The following is a 17,026-nucleotide window of genomic DNA, read 5'->3' as shown; positions in this document are numbered from 1 at the left end:
TGACCTCAGGACGCTTGTCAACAAAGCTGCCTCACCAAGCCAACGGAGATCAGCCAGCTTAACTTCGGGAACATTTGAATGTTTCATTTGGGACCCCTCTTTTGGCAGCAACTAAGGGTTAGAAGAAGGAACAGACTTCTAAAATAGTACAGCTAGAAGGGACATTGGCGGTCATCCTCTGCAACCCCAAACCATAACAATATAGAAAGAGGCCCTCCGGGGATTTCCCAATGTCAGTTAGAGCCAAAGGAAGAACTTGGACCAAATATCTTCATTCTAAGCTTAATCTTCTCTCTATGGCTTCATTCCTTGATTTCTACCACTAACTGGCTTCCTCTTTGAATCTGAGTTCTCCCTTTAGGAAGAAAAAAATAATAATTCAGGCAAAACTGCCTCCAGTGATTTCAGAATGATACTAGGTTCCGAGGACCAATGAGGGATTCCGTGAGATGAGGTCTGAGAAGGCAAGAACCTCGTTCCTCTTTGCCATTCACTGTGTGACCCAGTGGGCGAGTCCTCAATGCGTGCTACGCGGAGGCAAACTTCAAGGCGTGTGGCTTAGTCAACTCCAGGAATTAGCTCTTGGAAAGTGAGAGATAAGTGAGAAGAGACACTCTCTGGAGATGTTCTATAGTTTTTAATCCTCCTCTAAAAATGTCAAACACGTGCATTATTTCTTCTTCAATGTAAAGATGATGTGACTTATTAGCCACTGCTCTCATCCATCCTGCCCTCTGCATTCCTGGCAAGGGCAGATTCTGGTCCCTCCACACGAAATAATCTTTCTGTTATTTGAGTCTGTCCTGCTTGCAGGGATACTTGGCCCCTCCCCTTTCCAGGTTTCAGAACAGTTATAAGAGCCCTAACAAAGAGACCTTTTGTCTCCAAGGGAGACAACAAAAGAGAGACTGGAAGCAGTTACCCACCCACCCCCCCTCTTTCTCTTTCGATGGGTATTTATCATTATCCAATAGCTCATAATCCAATATTTTCCATGCATGGCAACAATTTTTTAAAATCTACTTAAATTAGCTGAAAGCCTGTGATTTAAGTGACAGGGTGACTCCCTCCTAAGCTTCCAACCCTTGAATTCTTTCAGCCCACGTTGCTCGCCATGGATGCGAATAAAGTTAGAAGGGAGGAAAGATGGAATGACTTCACGCGGGGCTACGGGCCACTGACAAACACCCAGGACCTGTGTCCTCACTCAGTCCTTGCCAGGCGTACAGAGGGCTGGATGGCAGCCCTGCCATTTAAGTAGAACTGCCACTTCCAACCACCAGTCGTCAAGAAGGTGCCCCAGGGATGCGGGAAGGATCGGCAGCAGTCACTGGGTGGTTGACCTCCAGACCTGCCATTTGCACACTTGGGGTCACTGGGGCCATCAGGCAGTGGCTCCAGGTGAGGGAGTACTTTTGTGGAGTCGTAGGACACTGCCTGGTTCCAAGTCCTGGACCATTCCGCTCTGCCTGGGATTTGAAATGGCACCACTTGACTCGCTGCCTAAAGTTGAGAAGGCAAAGTGTGGGGATTACCCCGAGATAGAGGGGAGGGGTACAGCCCCCTGGGACTGCCTGTGAAATGACCCGAGAAGCCGGAGGAACATTTACCTCTGCAGTTTTGCATAATATCAAGTTTTTTGCCCAGCAGCCTGGTCTTTGGAACCTGACCTCGTCCGTAAGTGAAGAGTCAGCATTGTATTATTTAATGCTGTGGTTGGCGTGGAATCAGGACCCCAAAGGAAGAGACTTGATTCTACGTCTGCTTCCTTTTTTCCTAATTTTGGTATAATATTAATAGCCTCGACAGGACTGTGATAGCTGAGCTTTATCATTTTTATCTGAAGAGGGACTAGACGTTTGTTTCCCGTTCCTGTAACTGTCAGTCCCTCTTCTTGAGCCTTCTTTGCATAGGGCCGCCATCCCCCTGACCTCCTCCCTCAGCCTGCATCCAGCCAAGCTCTCCCATGTTCATTCATCATTTGTCACTAGTTATCCCACTGACTGACTCTGGCATAAAAGAATAAATCAGGCAGAAGCATCTCAGTAGGCTGAATGGAGCCTCTTCCTTCCTCAGTGCCCGTGACTCAGCCAAGGGACGTGACAGTCGGGGGCTCTGGATACCTGGGCCATTTGTTTAAGTTTCCCTACTCGCCATCGCAGCTCTTCAGCGTTTAAGGGATTTGGTTATCGTTTGACCGGGCATACATTTCTTCTGTAATATTTGAGGATTTATTTATCTCCCTTTGGTTTTTGACTCCTTAATTGATTGAATCCAGTTTAATTTCCCCCCTTTGTTGAGTTGTGTTTATCTTGTTTCTGGATATGCAGGAGACGGAGACCCGTTTTTCAAAGCAACGAGATCCCAGGTTGCCTGTAAATACAGTGCTAACATACTTGGAGACAAATCTTTAAAACCCATTGGTCAAACAGAAATGGGATTGACAGAGCTGTGATGTTTGAGTCCCCCGATTATGTTTTTGTTCTTTTTCTTCTTTGCCAGTGTGTCTTCTGGCCTCCCGCTCCCTTCATATCCCTCAGCCCCATTATTTCTGGAATCTCGGGTTTCAGCTTAGACTTTTCACAGGCTTCTCACTCTCTGAAACAGGAAATCAACATCCTGAAAGACCAGACAGTGGTGCTAATAGATGAGGGAGGATGATAACCCAATTCTTCCTTATCTTATGGAGAGGCTAGACCCTGTCTGCGTATTGATCCTTTATGCAAAGTTATCGAACACCTGTCTCCTCTGGGCCTTGCACTGTGCTGAGGGAAACTTTAATTTTGCTTTTTAAAGCATGGTAGTTGTTCTTTCTGGAAGGACTTCTAAAATGTGTGTGTGTGTTATATATATATATATATATATATATATATATATATATATATATATATATATATATATATATATATTATGTGTGTATACTTTTATTGAGGTCTCTTACATCTCATCACAATCTATACATTAGCCCAGTGCGTCAAGCACATTTGCACATATGCCGCCATCATCACCAAAGTAAATTTTACATGGAAAAGTAAGATGAAGAATAAATGATCCTGCATTCTGCTATTTAAAAGAAAGAAAAGCAAAATACACGCTTGATACTGCAAGATGCACAACATTTTTATCGACGGATGTGTGGAAACCAAGTGAGAGTGATTGCCTGTGGCGATGGCCTGCTGGGTGACTGGAGAATGTCGGCTCAGGAGGAAAACTGTCACCTGTGTGTTCTTTTGTGGCTTTTAATCTCCCCTCCCCCATATGTATGTCTTACTTAATCAAACATAAGATATAGAAAATCATGATGTATACATTGAAAAAAGCTACCATAGACCCTACCTTCAAGAAAATAATATATGAGAGTAAGGCTAACAGGGCAATTGCTGACAAAATTCTGACTAAATCTAAGAGGAAAGGGAAAGTGGCACAAGGTCAGAGGGACACAACATTTTGGGTACAGATGCTATGGGATGGAGAAAGGGGAACTGTGCTTGGGGAGAGTTTGCCTTACACTAGACTTCCTCCGGTGTTTCAAGCCATCAGGCAATGAACAAGTTAGTGAAATTTTCTAAGCTTCCATTATATTATATGCAAGAAGAGACCAATACTTGCCTCATAAAATTGTTATGAAGATTAAAAAATCTCTCAAGGAATTTTATACAGTACTTGGAACTCCAGGTACACTCAGTAAACACTTTCTATCTTTGTTCTTTTATTCTACAAATAGAGGTTGTGATGATTCAGCCACTCTATAAGGTGCATGGGACAGATGTTAAAGAAAGTCTGACAAATCTCATTGAAGATGGGATTTGTTGAAGTAATCCAATTTGTTTATTGAAAGAGACATAAAAGATATCAGTGACTCTACAGTTCTCCAGTGCTGTAGACATCACTACCAGAGCCCAAATTCATATCACTCACAGATCCGGTCATTTTTAAGCCATGCCCACCCACACCATCCCCTCCATCACTGTCTATGATTTCTTTTTCATTGACTTTTGTGCAGAATAGTGTCAATATACTATGTCTTTTCCTAATTGTAGCTTTTCTTCCTTCAATCTTGCCTAACCGTTCTACAATCATACGTGTTCTAAAAGCCAGAAGTCATTCTACTTTCTGCTGTAATACCTGTCAGCCAAAAGCCCACCTGTGGGCAACTGGACATCCCCTTACCGAGGGTCATGGGGAGGAGATGAGCCAGTCAGGGTGCAGGTAGCAATGATGAAATATACAACTTTCCTCTAGTTCTTTTTTTAAAATAATTTTATTGGGAGCTCATACAATTCTTATCACAATCCATACATACATCCATTGTATCAAGAAAATATGTACGTTTGTTGCCATCATCATTCTCAAAACATTTGCCTTCTACTTGAGCCCTTAATATCTGCTGCTCATTTTTCCCTCCCTCCCCAGTGCCCCTACCTCATGAACCCTTCATAATTTATAAATTATGATTTTGTCATATATTACACTTTCTGATGTCTTCCCCCGCCCCCCCCCCCGCCGCCTTCTTCTCTGCTGTCCCTCCCCCAGGGAGGAGGCTATATGTAGATTCTTGTAATTAGTTCTCCCTTTCTACACCACATTTTCTCCACCCACCAGGCATCGCCACTCTCACCACTGGTCCTGAAGGGGTCATCTATCCTGGATTCCCTGTGTTTCCAGTTGCTCTCTGTACCTATGTACATCCTCTGGTCTATCCAGATTTGTGAGGTAGTATTGGGATCATGATAGTGGGGGGAGGGGAGGAAGCACTTAAGAACTAGAGGAAAGTTATATGTTTCATCGTTGCAACCCTGACCCCTGACTGGTTCATCTCCTCCCCACAACCCTTCAGTAAAGGGTGTCCGGTTGACTACCATTGGGCATTGAGTCTCCACTCTGCACTCACCCACATTTTCAATTATAAGATTTTTTGTTCCTTGATGCTTAATACCCGATCCTTTTGACAGCTCGTTGTCACACAGGCTGGTGTGTTTCTTCCATGTGGGCTTTGTTGTTTCTCCTCTAGTTCTTAAAAGCTTCCTCCCCTCTCCACTATCATGATACCAATTCTACCTTACAAATCAGGCTAGACCAGAGGATGTACACTGGTACAGATAGGACCTGAAAACACAGGGAATCCAGGACAGATGAACCCCTCAGGATCAGTGCGAGAGTGGCCATACGGGGAGGGTAGAGTGAAGGTGGGGTAGAAAGGGGAAACTGATTACAAGGATCTACATATAACCTCCTCTCTAGGGGTACAGCTCCATATTCCCCCCTCCTTCATGAACCCTTGATAATTTATGAAAAAATATTTCCCCCCATGATTATACCAACTGCTGTCTCCCATCATCCACTTTTATATTGTCCATCCTTCTAGGAAAAGGTTATATGTAGATCTTTGTGATTTGTTCCCCCTTTCTCCCCCCCACCTTTTCCCTACCCTCTTGGTACCTCTATTCTCATTATTGATCCAGAAGGGTTTATCTGTCCTGGATTCCCTGTGTTGTGAGCTCTTATCTGTAGCAGTGTACATGCTCTGGTCTAGCCAGATTTGTAAGGTAGAATTGAGAGAGGAAAGTTATATGCTTTATCAGTGTTATACTGCACCCTGACTGGCACGTCTCTTCCTTGTGCCCCTTCTGTAAGGGGATGTCCATTTGTCTACAAATGGGCTTTGAGTCTCCACTCCACCCTCCCACTGATAGACATTGATATGTTTTTTTGTTCCCAGTCTTTGGTGCCTGATACCTGATCCCGTGGACAACTCATGATCACACAGGCTAGCGAACTTCTTCCATGTGGACTTTGTTGCTTCTCAGCTAGATGGCTGCGTGTTTATCTTCAAGTCTTTAAGACCCCAGACAGTATATATTTTGATAGCTGGGCACTATCAGCTTTCTTCCCACATTTGCTTATGCACACATTTTGTCTTTACCCACCTTTTCAGGAAGGTGAGCATCCCAGAATGCAAGGTTATTAGAACAAAGTGTTCTTGTGTTGAAGGAGTACTTGAGTAGAGGCCCAATGGCCATCTGCTACCTTAATACTTAACATATAAATATATGTACACGGATCTATTTCCCTATCATTATGTATAAATATATTTGCATAGGTACTTGCCTGTGTTTAGACCTCTATAAATGTGCTTTGCCTCCTAGTTCTTTCCTCTATTTCATTTTACTTTCTTCTTGGACCATTATCATGTTTGGTCTTCATTCAGGTTTCAATAATCCCTCTCAGCTACACTGGGTCTTTCTACAACAGTCAGAAGGAACCCTGGTGACATTGGGCTGCTAGTCACAAGGTCATGAGTTGAAAACCACCTGCTACTCTGCAGGAGGTGTTCTGCTCTTTTGAGAGTTATAGTTTCAGAAACAGACAGGGCAGTTCTATTCTACCCTGCCTTTCAGGGTCACTGTGAGTTGGAATTGACTTGCTAGTCGTGTTCCAATTGTAAGCAACTAAAGTTAGAGATCTTCCTTAGCCAAACAACTACAGCTTTAACTGAGCATACATCTTTACTCAAAATTGCACGGTTGCTAAAGATCTCTACAGAAAAAATGCAGGGTATCTGAGTTGGAATTGACTCAATGGCAGTGAGTTTGGTTTGCTTTAGAGAGAAAGGGGATTAGATTGGACAAGAGTAAGCAGTGATCCTAGCAAAGGAAGCACTCTGGAACTATATTTGTGAAGCTTCACAAACATCAACGACATTCACACGGCCATCTCTGAAACAGGATCCACCAAAAGAGGAGTCTGCCTTAAACCTGTTACAAACAAGTCTTTTTCCGTAGAGCCCCAGGCCCTCATTATGTGGAAATGTAAAACCTTACTGTCATTTTGAATTCTTCTCTTGCTTGCCTCCCTAGTCCTCTGCTCCTCTATCCGAGCTTAGGTAGTGCTGAATTTGTATTCATTCTCTCCCCAATCTTTCTGTGTGTCATTTTCCTTTTTTAGTTCCACTAATCCTTAACAGTTATTCTCAAAGAAAGTCTGAGGGAAGGCTCTATTATAAAATTGTAATCTATGTATTTAATTTGCTTAGGAGGCAAATTATGCTCTCCCTTCCAAATTTCTCCCTACAGAAATACCCTGAGAGGAAAAGTAACAAAAGCAATTTGGGCTGTGTGCTTCTGTCCACTCTAAGCAGGACTCCTTCCTGCCCACCACAACCCCAGCCTTTGAAACTCTCTCTTGGCTTTCTGTGGTTAGTTCTGGGATATCTATGATCTAGTCATGCAGCTATAAAAGTTCAGAGCATCAAACTGAAATATATAAAAACTATAATAGAGACAGAGAATCACATTTTGAAATAGAAGAACCAAATTCTGTAGATATTTTCTGGCTCTCTGCACAGCTAAAAATACAAGGGTAATCGTGCCCACAGACCTGGACTTTTAATACTGAAGCTAACCTGGAAGGGAAAGAAAAATGGCACTGAGCTACAGAGAGGGAAAAAAAATAGAACAGACTTCACTGGGATTTGTCTCTTTTATTTTCAAGGTAGCTGGCCTAAATTAGCCCATCCATCTTTAAGTTTTAGATAATTCTTATCTATGTGGTGGGACTTAAAATGTATGGGCTGGTGTTCCAGGGCACATAGCAATCTTCTTCTTTTTCTTAAAGATCATTTTATTGGGACTCTCATAGCTCTTATAACAATGCATACATCCATTGTATCAAGCATATTTGTACGTATGTTGCCATCATCGTTTTATAAACATTAATTCTCTATGTGGGCCCTCTTCTTTCCCTCCCTCCCCTTCCCACCCTCGTGACCCCTTGATAAATTATAAATCATTATTATTTTCATATCTTACACCCACTGCTGTCTCCCTTCCTCCACGGTTTCTTCTCCCCACCTCTTCCCACCTTCCTCCTACCCTTCTGGTATCACTACTTTCATTTCCTTTCCTGAGGGGCTTATCTGACCTGGTTTCCATGTAGCTTGAGCATTTCGCTGTACTGGTGTACATTGCTCTGGTCTAGCTATTAACTGAAAGGTCCCTCGTTTGAACCCACCAATGGTTTCACAGGAGAAAAGGCCTGAGGTGTGTCCCTGTAAAAGTTTTAGCCTTGTCCACCGCATTGTACAGTTCAATTTGATGCTATAGGGTCTCTAGGGCTGAGCTGGAATTGACCTGGTAGCATGCAACAATATATGTCTCGATGTATTTTATGATACTTGATCTTAACCAAAAGCCTGAGAAGCAACGTCTAAACTTATTTGAATAGTCAAACTAACATGTTGTCAGTGAATCATAAAGTAGTATCCCTTGTAAAGTCTAGCACATGTATTCAAGCAGTTCCTCTGACACACAAACCTGTTCTGTGTTTAATCAAACACCAGAAAGAAGGAAGGAAGAGAAGAAATGAACAGGTGGCCATGCCCAGTTGCTATAGCTCTTGAGTAGGCAGAACCTTATGATTGAATATCTAACTGTGCGTTGATGATCATATTTCGATGATCTCAGCTGAACCTAGTTCAATGGTACCATTATCAAAATGACCTCTGGGATAAAGATGTCAAAATAGGGGTTAGCGGGTTGAGTTCAGGAGTCCCTGGACAGTACAAACTATTTAAGTGCACTGAAAGATGGGTGGCTTGAAACCGTCCCCGAAGTACCTTTGAAGAAAGAGCCAAAGCTGTACTTCTGATGGTCATGGTCATTGACAACCCAATGGAGCACTGTTGTTCTCTGCAGCACATAGGGCTGTGATGAGTCAGTTTCAACGGGAAGTCAAGTAGTTGGTTTGGGGGATGAGTTGAGTTTGCAGTTGTGACTGAAAAATAAAATAGAGGTATGCATACAGTGTCTAAAAATGGGCACTACCATAAGAAATGAAGACTATTTGTGTTAAGGAACCAGACCTGAACATGGAGAAGTAGGTGGACTGATGGAAAACTCACTGTGCAAGAAGAATCATAAAGAATCAAACCCGCGCTGGAAAACCAACAAAGAGAATAAGAAGAGAATAGCGAGGGAGCCCTTCAGGATAGACTGTGCAGTCTTGCGTGGCCGTGTGGAGAGTTGGCTCTTCACACTCAACACACAGAAAGGACATTGACTCAGAGGAGTAGGTATACCCACTCACTGCCATATACTCCATTCTCACTTGTGACCTTAGGGCTGAGAAATAAATACAATGCCTCTTTTGATCGTGCATAAATACCCAGCTAACTGGAGAATGGACTTTAAGAGACATTTATGCCTTTGAAATGTCCTCAAAGCCCTTCTCTCTGATGCAATTTCTCCTCAAAGCCTTCTACCATCAATCTCTGGGGAACACCACCGAACAGCTTCTTGCCAATGTACCCCAAGCAAGACCTTTGGGAAATGAGAGCGGTTCCAGTTGAGCTATTGCCTTCGGTCTGCATGGCATGAGGGGCGGAGACTGAGAGTAATTAAAAATAACTCTCAGTGCCACCCTGGAGAACACTGTCCCTGCTTTATGGTCACAAGCTCCCTAGTGAGACCCCAGCTGTTAAGCAAGAGACTCTTTGTAATGTTTAATCTACGCAGTCTTCAGTTGATCACAAACGTATATTAAGAACTTCAGGATTTGGTTACTAGGTTTTGGGTTCTAGGACTCTAAATTAGTGTTTAAAAATAAAGGTGGGGGTTAGGGGGGTGGGAGAAAGGGAAAACACAGGGTAGATTGGTCCTGATTCAAGACAAATGGGTTATCTGGCCACTCAGCCATTCTTAACTATCTGATTGTTTCTATTTGAAACACAGCTGTGATGGAAAAAAAAATCTGGAGACACTGATGGGAACTCTATATTGAAGCTTTAGCTCCACAGCAGTGCCCCAAGGGAGACATTATGGTAACCGCTGCTGCATCTTAACAGAGACCTGAAAACATTCCTACCATGCAGGTCAGGATCTGTCGCTTTGCTAGGGGACACCGTAGAGCCATGGAAAGGACATATGAATATGAATCATTCCCAGGCTGCTCAAGTCTCTGGGTTGTCGCTCCATGTTTCATATGCTTTCCAGAGTCTAAAGCATTTGACCTCTGAGTGGTTCCCTTCCCGCAGCCAATCAAGTCTCCCAGAGGATGACTGTTAGCTGTTAAATCCTACTGTTGACTTGAAGTTTATAAATATGAAGTTCCTACCCATTCAGTAACAGTTTTACTAATTAATTCCAAACAGCACCTCCTCTCTCTCTCAATCTGAGCATTCAGCTCTCTTAGTTAATCTTTGCAAACTTGTTTGCAATTAATGGTTCCACCTACTCCATCACCCCAATAATGAATTGATATATCATTGAGAATGGTGGTTTGCCACCCACTTCAGATTTAATGGTTTCTCTAATCTCACACCCCATGCTTCAACTAGATGAACTCTCTAAACTCATAGAGTTTTTAAAATTATGAAACCAGAATTTTTGCCCTTATGTAGTTTTGAAAGTAACACTTGAAAAACAAAAAAACCTGTAGTAATAACTTCATCAGTTAGAACTAGTACTAAACTAACAGTTGGTGGGTGGGCTCTGGAGTGGAGTTGGAACAATTAAATACCCAGCTGTGGGATTATGGGACCATGTGGGACCATTTTCTTAACATATGGAAATGCACTAAAATGGGGACAATTTTCAGATCTCCTTCATATGATTATTATGAGGAGGTGATAGGCATGCAACTTACTGTGTACTGTGTGTGTATGGCACAGGACATCCTCTATGAAATGTTTTCTCTCAGAATTATGAAAGTGTGAAAATGGAACAGTATTTTAAATGACAGATGGTTGTTTAATCCTTAGTCCAAAAACATTAAAAAATTGCTCTTTATGGTTCCTACAATAGGCATTTATTCCAAATAGAAGCAATGTGGCTCATGGTGAGTCATAGTGACACTATAGGACAGAGTAGAACTGCTGCTATGGGTTTCTTAGGCTGTAATCTTTATGGAAACAAAAAGCCTCATCTGTTTCCCTTGGAGCAGCAAGTGGGTTTCAACTGCTGACCTTATGGTTAGCAGTCCGGCTCTTAAGTCTATAGGGTTCCTATCAGGTAGAAATGACTCCAAGACAGTGGGCTTTTTTTGGTTCATAGAACATTTTATTGATTTCAAGATTAAGTAAATAACCAAACAAAGTTTGTCCACATGTGGTAGTTACATAATCTGGTGTCAATCTGGGGCTTGAGAGGATTAAGAATGAGGGACCAGGACATAGTCAATGTGTGGGCATGGCCTTCTCCTAAGGATTCAGGGAATTCCTGTATTTCTTCCTTGGAGGCTGGAGAGATTCTCTCTCTGCTCACTCCCTTGAAGACTCCACTGACAAGACACATGGCACTACGCTGATAGAACCTGAGTCATGGGAGCTGGAGAAGCCACATGGATCTACCCTGATGCAACCAGACCTCTGGAGCTGGAGAAGCCACATAAAGACCCCTGCCAGTGCTGAGATACTTACAACACCAATGGATCCACAAGACTTCCAACCCACTAGCCTGTGATTGTCCTGTATTCGGCATCATTTCATGTATTTCATGACACCGGAGAGGACTTTATAAATTGGTGTCAGATATATGGGCTAATATTGGATTTAGGGACTTTATCTGGACTGGGCTGGGATGTTTACTCAATATTCAATTGCTCTTGTATATAAACCTCTTTCTTATGCACATCTGAGTCTCCCTGAATTTGTTTCTCTAGTCTACCCAGACTGACACACCACAATAGTGAGGTTTCAGCTGGGTCTAGGATATGTAGCCACCATTGAATGGTATAATTAATGCAGTGTTCTCGTCCCTTTATGTGTTGTCCTCAATCCTTCCACTCTTCACCACCACTGCACGCCCATTTGCTCCATGATTCTCTCTTCCAGAATGGAAACTCCCGCAGATCACAAATGATATCGATGTAAACGGTTCTGTGTGGAATAGCACTTAAGATACTTTTCCAAAAGCAATAGAGGAAACATGTGTTGCCGCATGTCAGTCTTTGCCAATCTAATGAATGGCCACAAACCCATTCAAGCCTTCACAAAAGGAAAAAGAATGCTCACAGGTAACAATTTGAAGATAATGTGCATAGAATCAAGCCAACAGAGCCCAGGGAACAATGAAAAATGAATTAGGCCCGGGTTTGCTGGGGGGAATTGGCAGTGCAGCCCCCTATGAATATCCTCTGCAGAAGACATACCTGTGTTCGTTATGGCATCCCCTTGATTTTTCTGAGGCATTCACACATTGGACATATTTTTGCAACTTGATACTTTCTCTGACATGGGAGGTTTTCCTTGATTCTTGAAGTGGTGGTTGAAGCAAGTGGGCCAAAGATTTTTGTTTCACTTTTCCAAGTATGAGAAAGCCTCTCTTGTAATACTTCGAAAGAGTCGGTGGTGTATTCTGGATAGGGGTGCAGAGTTTCGGACTCCAAGGAAGCTTTGTCACCCACTAAAACGCTTTCCCTTGCCCCGCGCTCCAAGGGAGAGCAATTGTTCTGTCTGGTACAGGGAGGGAATAAGCTGTCCTTAGCACTGGAGGGCTGAGCCCAGCGGTGAATACAAGACAAAACCAGTTCTGTGATATAAATGACACATTCCATTAATACAAGTGGATCCAAATGAACTAATTTCATTCAATAGTACTTTTACATTCCGCAGTTGTGTGGGCTTGGAGACAAATTGTAATGTCAGTCTGTCAGGAGAAGGGACTGCGGTGCATAATTACAAGTTCTTGTTCAGCACTTCAGGAGCTAATCAGAGCAAGGATGTGAATGTGTAATTTGCAAATGTGCATTCTTGCCACCAAATCAGAGGACCGTGGGTGCAAATTCTACAAAATAATTTGCCCTTCCATTTAGGCCTTTGATTGCGAGGAAACTTCCCTGCTGCCAGCACCTAGGGACATTCCTAGGGGAATGATATTCAATAATCTAAAATGGCATTATGTCAATAGATTGATGTTTATATTCCTAGAGACTGTATACAATCACAGAGTGATCAACAGAATAAATAAATATACAAATATGATATCCATATAAGAAACTAACCCACAAATATCACCCTATGAAGTCTATTTCTAAACATCTAGTTTCCCACACACTGAATCAGAAAAGATTATTGAAAGGGCTGAGTAGAAAGAAAAAAAAATTGTCTTATTTTTTTTCCCTCTTTTTCCGTAACTCTCCTCTTTTAAACACCTGTACCCCAAACAAACACCTGATCACCTTCTCCAACCACTGGCTCTCTTTACATGCTTGGGAAGCAGAGTACGGGAGCAGCATTTGAGGGAGTAATAGAGCTTAATATTGAGACTTGCCCCTTAAAATACTCTGGAACTTAGCTGTTCTTGCCACTCTGCTTCATTTAAGATGACAAAAACCACGGAGTCACGCTGAGCTTCTCTCTTCATCTGTTGGCTGGATCCTGCAGCGGAAGTTCCTCTTAGAAAGAAATGTCTCACACCCAACAGCAGCCACATTGGCTGGAAAATAATTCTGAAAACCAAAATGCATTTCGTATTCAAAGATCGAGACACTGTATTAGCTCTCACGGATCATTGTGGCGGTAGACCCATGCTGGTCGATTCCAATTGTCAGCAGTCTGGAATCTCTACCATGTGCCCCAATTTTCCAAACCGTTTTTACCCATGAGCCACCTGAGGCCGTCTAAGAGCAAGAGAAGCTTCAGGTGATGAGAGGCCTCCAGTTCTTTGCTGAAAAACAGCAGTGTAGTCCCTGTTATAACAGTGAAGTTCAAATAAGCATTTCTCTTCAGAAAACCTGGAATGAGAACTTTGTCCTCTTTGACTCTGTCTAGGGGTATTGGCGAGTAAAGGATAGGTGTTTTTTTTCTGGCACATTTGCAAATTTAAACCTTGCTTTCAGAACAGACTCTTTGTGAACTTGAAAGGAAATGGTTGAACTCCTTTGGTCTTTCCCCCCCTTGCCCGCCCCTCAATTAAAAAAGACAAGTAATAAAATCAAAGATAGAGCATTATGAGGAGGGAGGGAGTTAAGTGTGAAACGCTCACCATATACTGGTTCCTGCTTTAGCTTAGACTTCTGGAAAAACTGGCGATTAGATGGAGTTTAGTATACAGCGGGCTAATGAACGAATGCTTTTGAGACCAACACCTGGCGAAGGAAAGGGAAAGAAGCAGCGAGGAGATGCACTGCCACTTCAGGAGCTCCGAGCTGGAATCGCCCTTCAGGATGGTCCCAAGCTGGGCCCCAAATGAGCTAGCTTTCATATTTCTACAGCAACCAGTCAATCAATCAATCATGGACTGAGGGCTGGTCCAAGCAGAAGGGGGCAACCTTGGGGCAAAGCAGGTCTCTGCAGCTGGGGCTTAGTCTGCAGAGGCTGACAGCTGAGGACCAGAGGGTGGGGCCAAATCAGGTCATCAGTGGCCTAACAGGGTACATCGGAATGCCCACCGCAGGACTCAGTAAAAGCCCCTGTGTTACATGTACATCCTCTTAGGTCCTTGATCCAATTACCCTGCTTCTTCTTCTCCTCCTCCTCCTCCTCCTCCTCCTCCTCCTCCTCCTCCTCCTCCTCCTCCTCCTCCTCCTCCTCCTCCTCCTCCTCCTCCTCCTCCTCCTCCTCCTCCTCCTCCTCCTCCTCCTCCTCTTCGTTCTGCTCCTCTGTTCTCATCTCCTCTTCTCCTCCCTTTCTTTCTGGTCTTATTCTTTGGGTTTCGCTGGCTTTTCTTCACACAATCAAGCTTCTATAGTGTTGTGGTTGTTACATGCCATCAAGTTGATTCCAATTCATAGCCGCCCCCATGTCCAACCCACAAGCCTCTGCCTTGCCCTGCACCAGACTGGTACTTGCAGCCTCTGCAATCCATCATGCCCAGGGGATTCCTCTATTACGCTACACAGGACCACATGGTGTCCTTACCAGGATCTTGAGATATGCCAGGTGTGCAAAAGGAAGTGTTTTCCTCCGGTGGGAAAGCTATGTCAGGCTATGGGCAGTCCTCGTCAGCCTCCGGAATAACATGCGTAGGCTGTTGTAATAGGCTTCCTCTTTCTCGCTTGGGGTCTCTGTGTTTAAATTAAGATACATTCGGAGCTTGGCTAAAAGCAATAAAAAGGACTAACAGAAAGTGCCTGGTGGCCTGTGTCCTTTCAAGCTAAACTGCCCCTGGACAGAGCCTTATTTTAATAGGCAGCCTTGGGACTCCAGTGAACCAGGCCCCCAGCTTGTTTTCTCTGAGGCACTACAAAGCTTCGGGTTTTGTAGATCAATTAAGTCATTAGCACTCCACCTAAGGACGGCTGATTTCCATGAGGAGGCTGAGCCAGCTGGCCTTCCCCAAACAGCCCAAAGGCAACTGGGCGTCTAGCCTTAGAGCCGTGGCAATAAGCCATGGGGTCAGAGGGCTACCAGCTTGTGGCTGAGTTAATGCTGCATGTCCTCATGGCGACCTCAATCACTGCCCCGAGCAGAGGGATAGCAGAGACTGGACTCAGGTTCTCTCCAATCAGGAAAGGGGTTGCAAATATAATCTAAAAATCCAATTGTCAGCTCAATTGGACCCACTCAACTAAGGGGAGTGTTCAGTGACTTGCAGAGGTGTGGGGAATTATATGGGAAGATGTACTTTCATCTGGGATATATTGCTCTTTTGCATTCCTCTCTTTTTGGTATTATAATCAGAGGATTCTAGTTTTTATAGCCGGTATATTTCATTTTTTTGAAAATTAATAGAAAATACAATCACGTGGTTGCCAGAGCCAAATAAAAATATTTTTCCCCCTCCACCTCTGTTCCTGATATGCTCATTACAGCAGCCAGGCCTGGTTTTCTGTGTGTCCTTATGGAGTAATTTTCTGCATCCATACCAGCTGATGTGGGCATTCATTCTCCCTGCAGCTAGTTGATGTTAACCAGTAGGAGAATGCATGCTATCTACATAATTCTGCATCTTGGTTTTCTCATTTAATTTATCTTAGCTATCTTTCCATCTTGGTCCACTGAAAGCGGATGGTCTTGTTGTTAGGTGCTGCTGAATTGGTTCCCCCTTGCAGCGGCCTTCTGTGCATCAGAACAAAACACTCCCCAGCCCTCTGTAGCGTTTAGTTGTACACGCATGCTGTATTCATCTCACCATTCCTCTGCTGCGGGTGATTACAAATAACACTGCAATCAATTACCTGCCACACGCTTCGTGTTGTGCTTGTTGGAGTGTATCTGTCAGAGACAGTCTGAGAAGTGTAATTGCTGGGTTACAGAGTATATAGATTTGTAATTTCAGGATATTTTGCCAAATTGCCCTAGATAAGCATTTTACCATTTCTCAGTCCACCCTTGAGGAATGGAAGTGTTTTCCACACTCACCAGCAGACTACACTCTCTGTTTTTTGTTTTAAAGAAATTTGACAATCTGATACATCCAAAAAAAGTGTTATTGCATTTTCCTTCGAATGTTTCCTATTATTAGTAAGGTGGTATGTCTTTTGCTGTGTTGGAAGGGTGTTTGGAAACATTTTCCTGTGTAAAATCTCGGGATCTATTTGTCCACGGTGTTATTGGTCTGCTGGCATTGTCCTCCCTCATTTTCCTGGGAGAGGCTAGTGGCTTCTTGGGGCTACGGGCTGCAAATCTCCCTTGCCCGCACCAGTGTGTGGGTTCTCATTTACTCCACTCGTGGCTTTGGCTGCTGAGCTTTTTGTTTTTATGAGTTAAATTTATCAAGTTTCTTTTTTTATGGCATCTATATTTTGAGTCTTACTTAAAAAGAGCTTTCACATACAATGGCTGTGAAGTAATTCTCCCATATTTCCTTTCTGGCATTACTATGTTTTTGTTTCTTTATATTAAATTCTTTCATAGATTTCAAATTTATCTGCAGATAGAGCATGAAGTTTGGGCCCAACTTTGCTTGTTTATGGCAGAGAGTTCCAGAGTTATACCAATAACAATTTTGATATCGACCATAATTTTCCTATTGATACCACTTTGATGACATTTTAAGTTCAAGGTATAAAGTTTGAAATGCATCATTTGACATCTCTTATGTATCATGTTACTTGGATCGATGATAACATTTTTTTGACTGCTTGATCT

The 17,026-nt window shown here is 43.1% G+C and overlaps 1 protein-coding gene across 10 annotated transcripts in view; it reads left to right on the top strand.

Annotated features, from left to right (window-relative positions):
• NRXN3 (neurexin 3) overlaps positions 1-17,026 on the top strand; it is a 1,780,548-nt gene that overhangs the window by 1,373,566 nt on the left and 389,956 nt on the right. The gene's annotated exons all lie outside the window — the stretch shown is intronic.

Source organism: Tenrec ecaudatus, chromosome 14 (assembly GCF_050624435.1).
Source record: "Tenrec ecaudatus isolate mTenEca1 chromosome 14, mTenEca1.hap1, whole genome shotgun sequence".
Classification (NCBI taxonomy): Eukaryota; Metazoa; Chordata; class Mammalia; order Afrosoricida; family Tenrecidae; genus Tenrec; species Tenrec ecaudatus.
The sequence above is the reverse complement of the archived record's forward strand: the minus strand, read 5'-3'. Positions and strand labels throughout refer to the sequence as shown.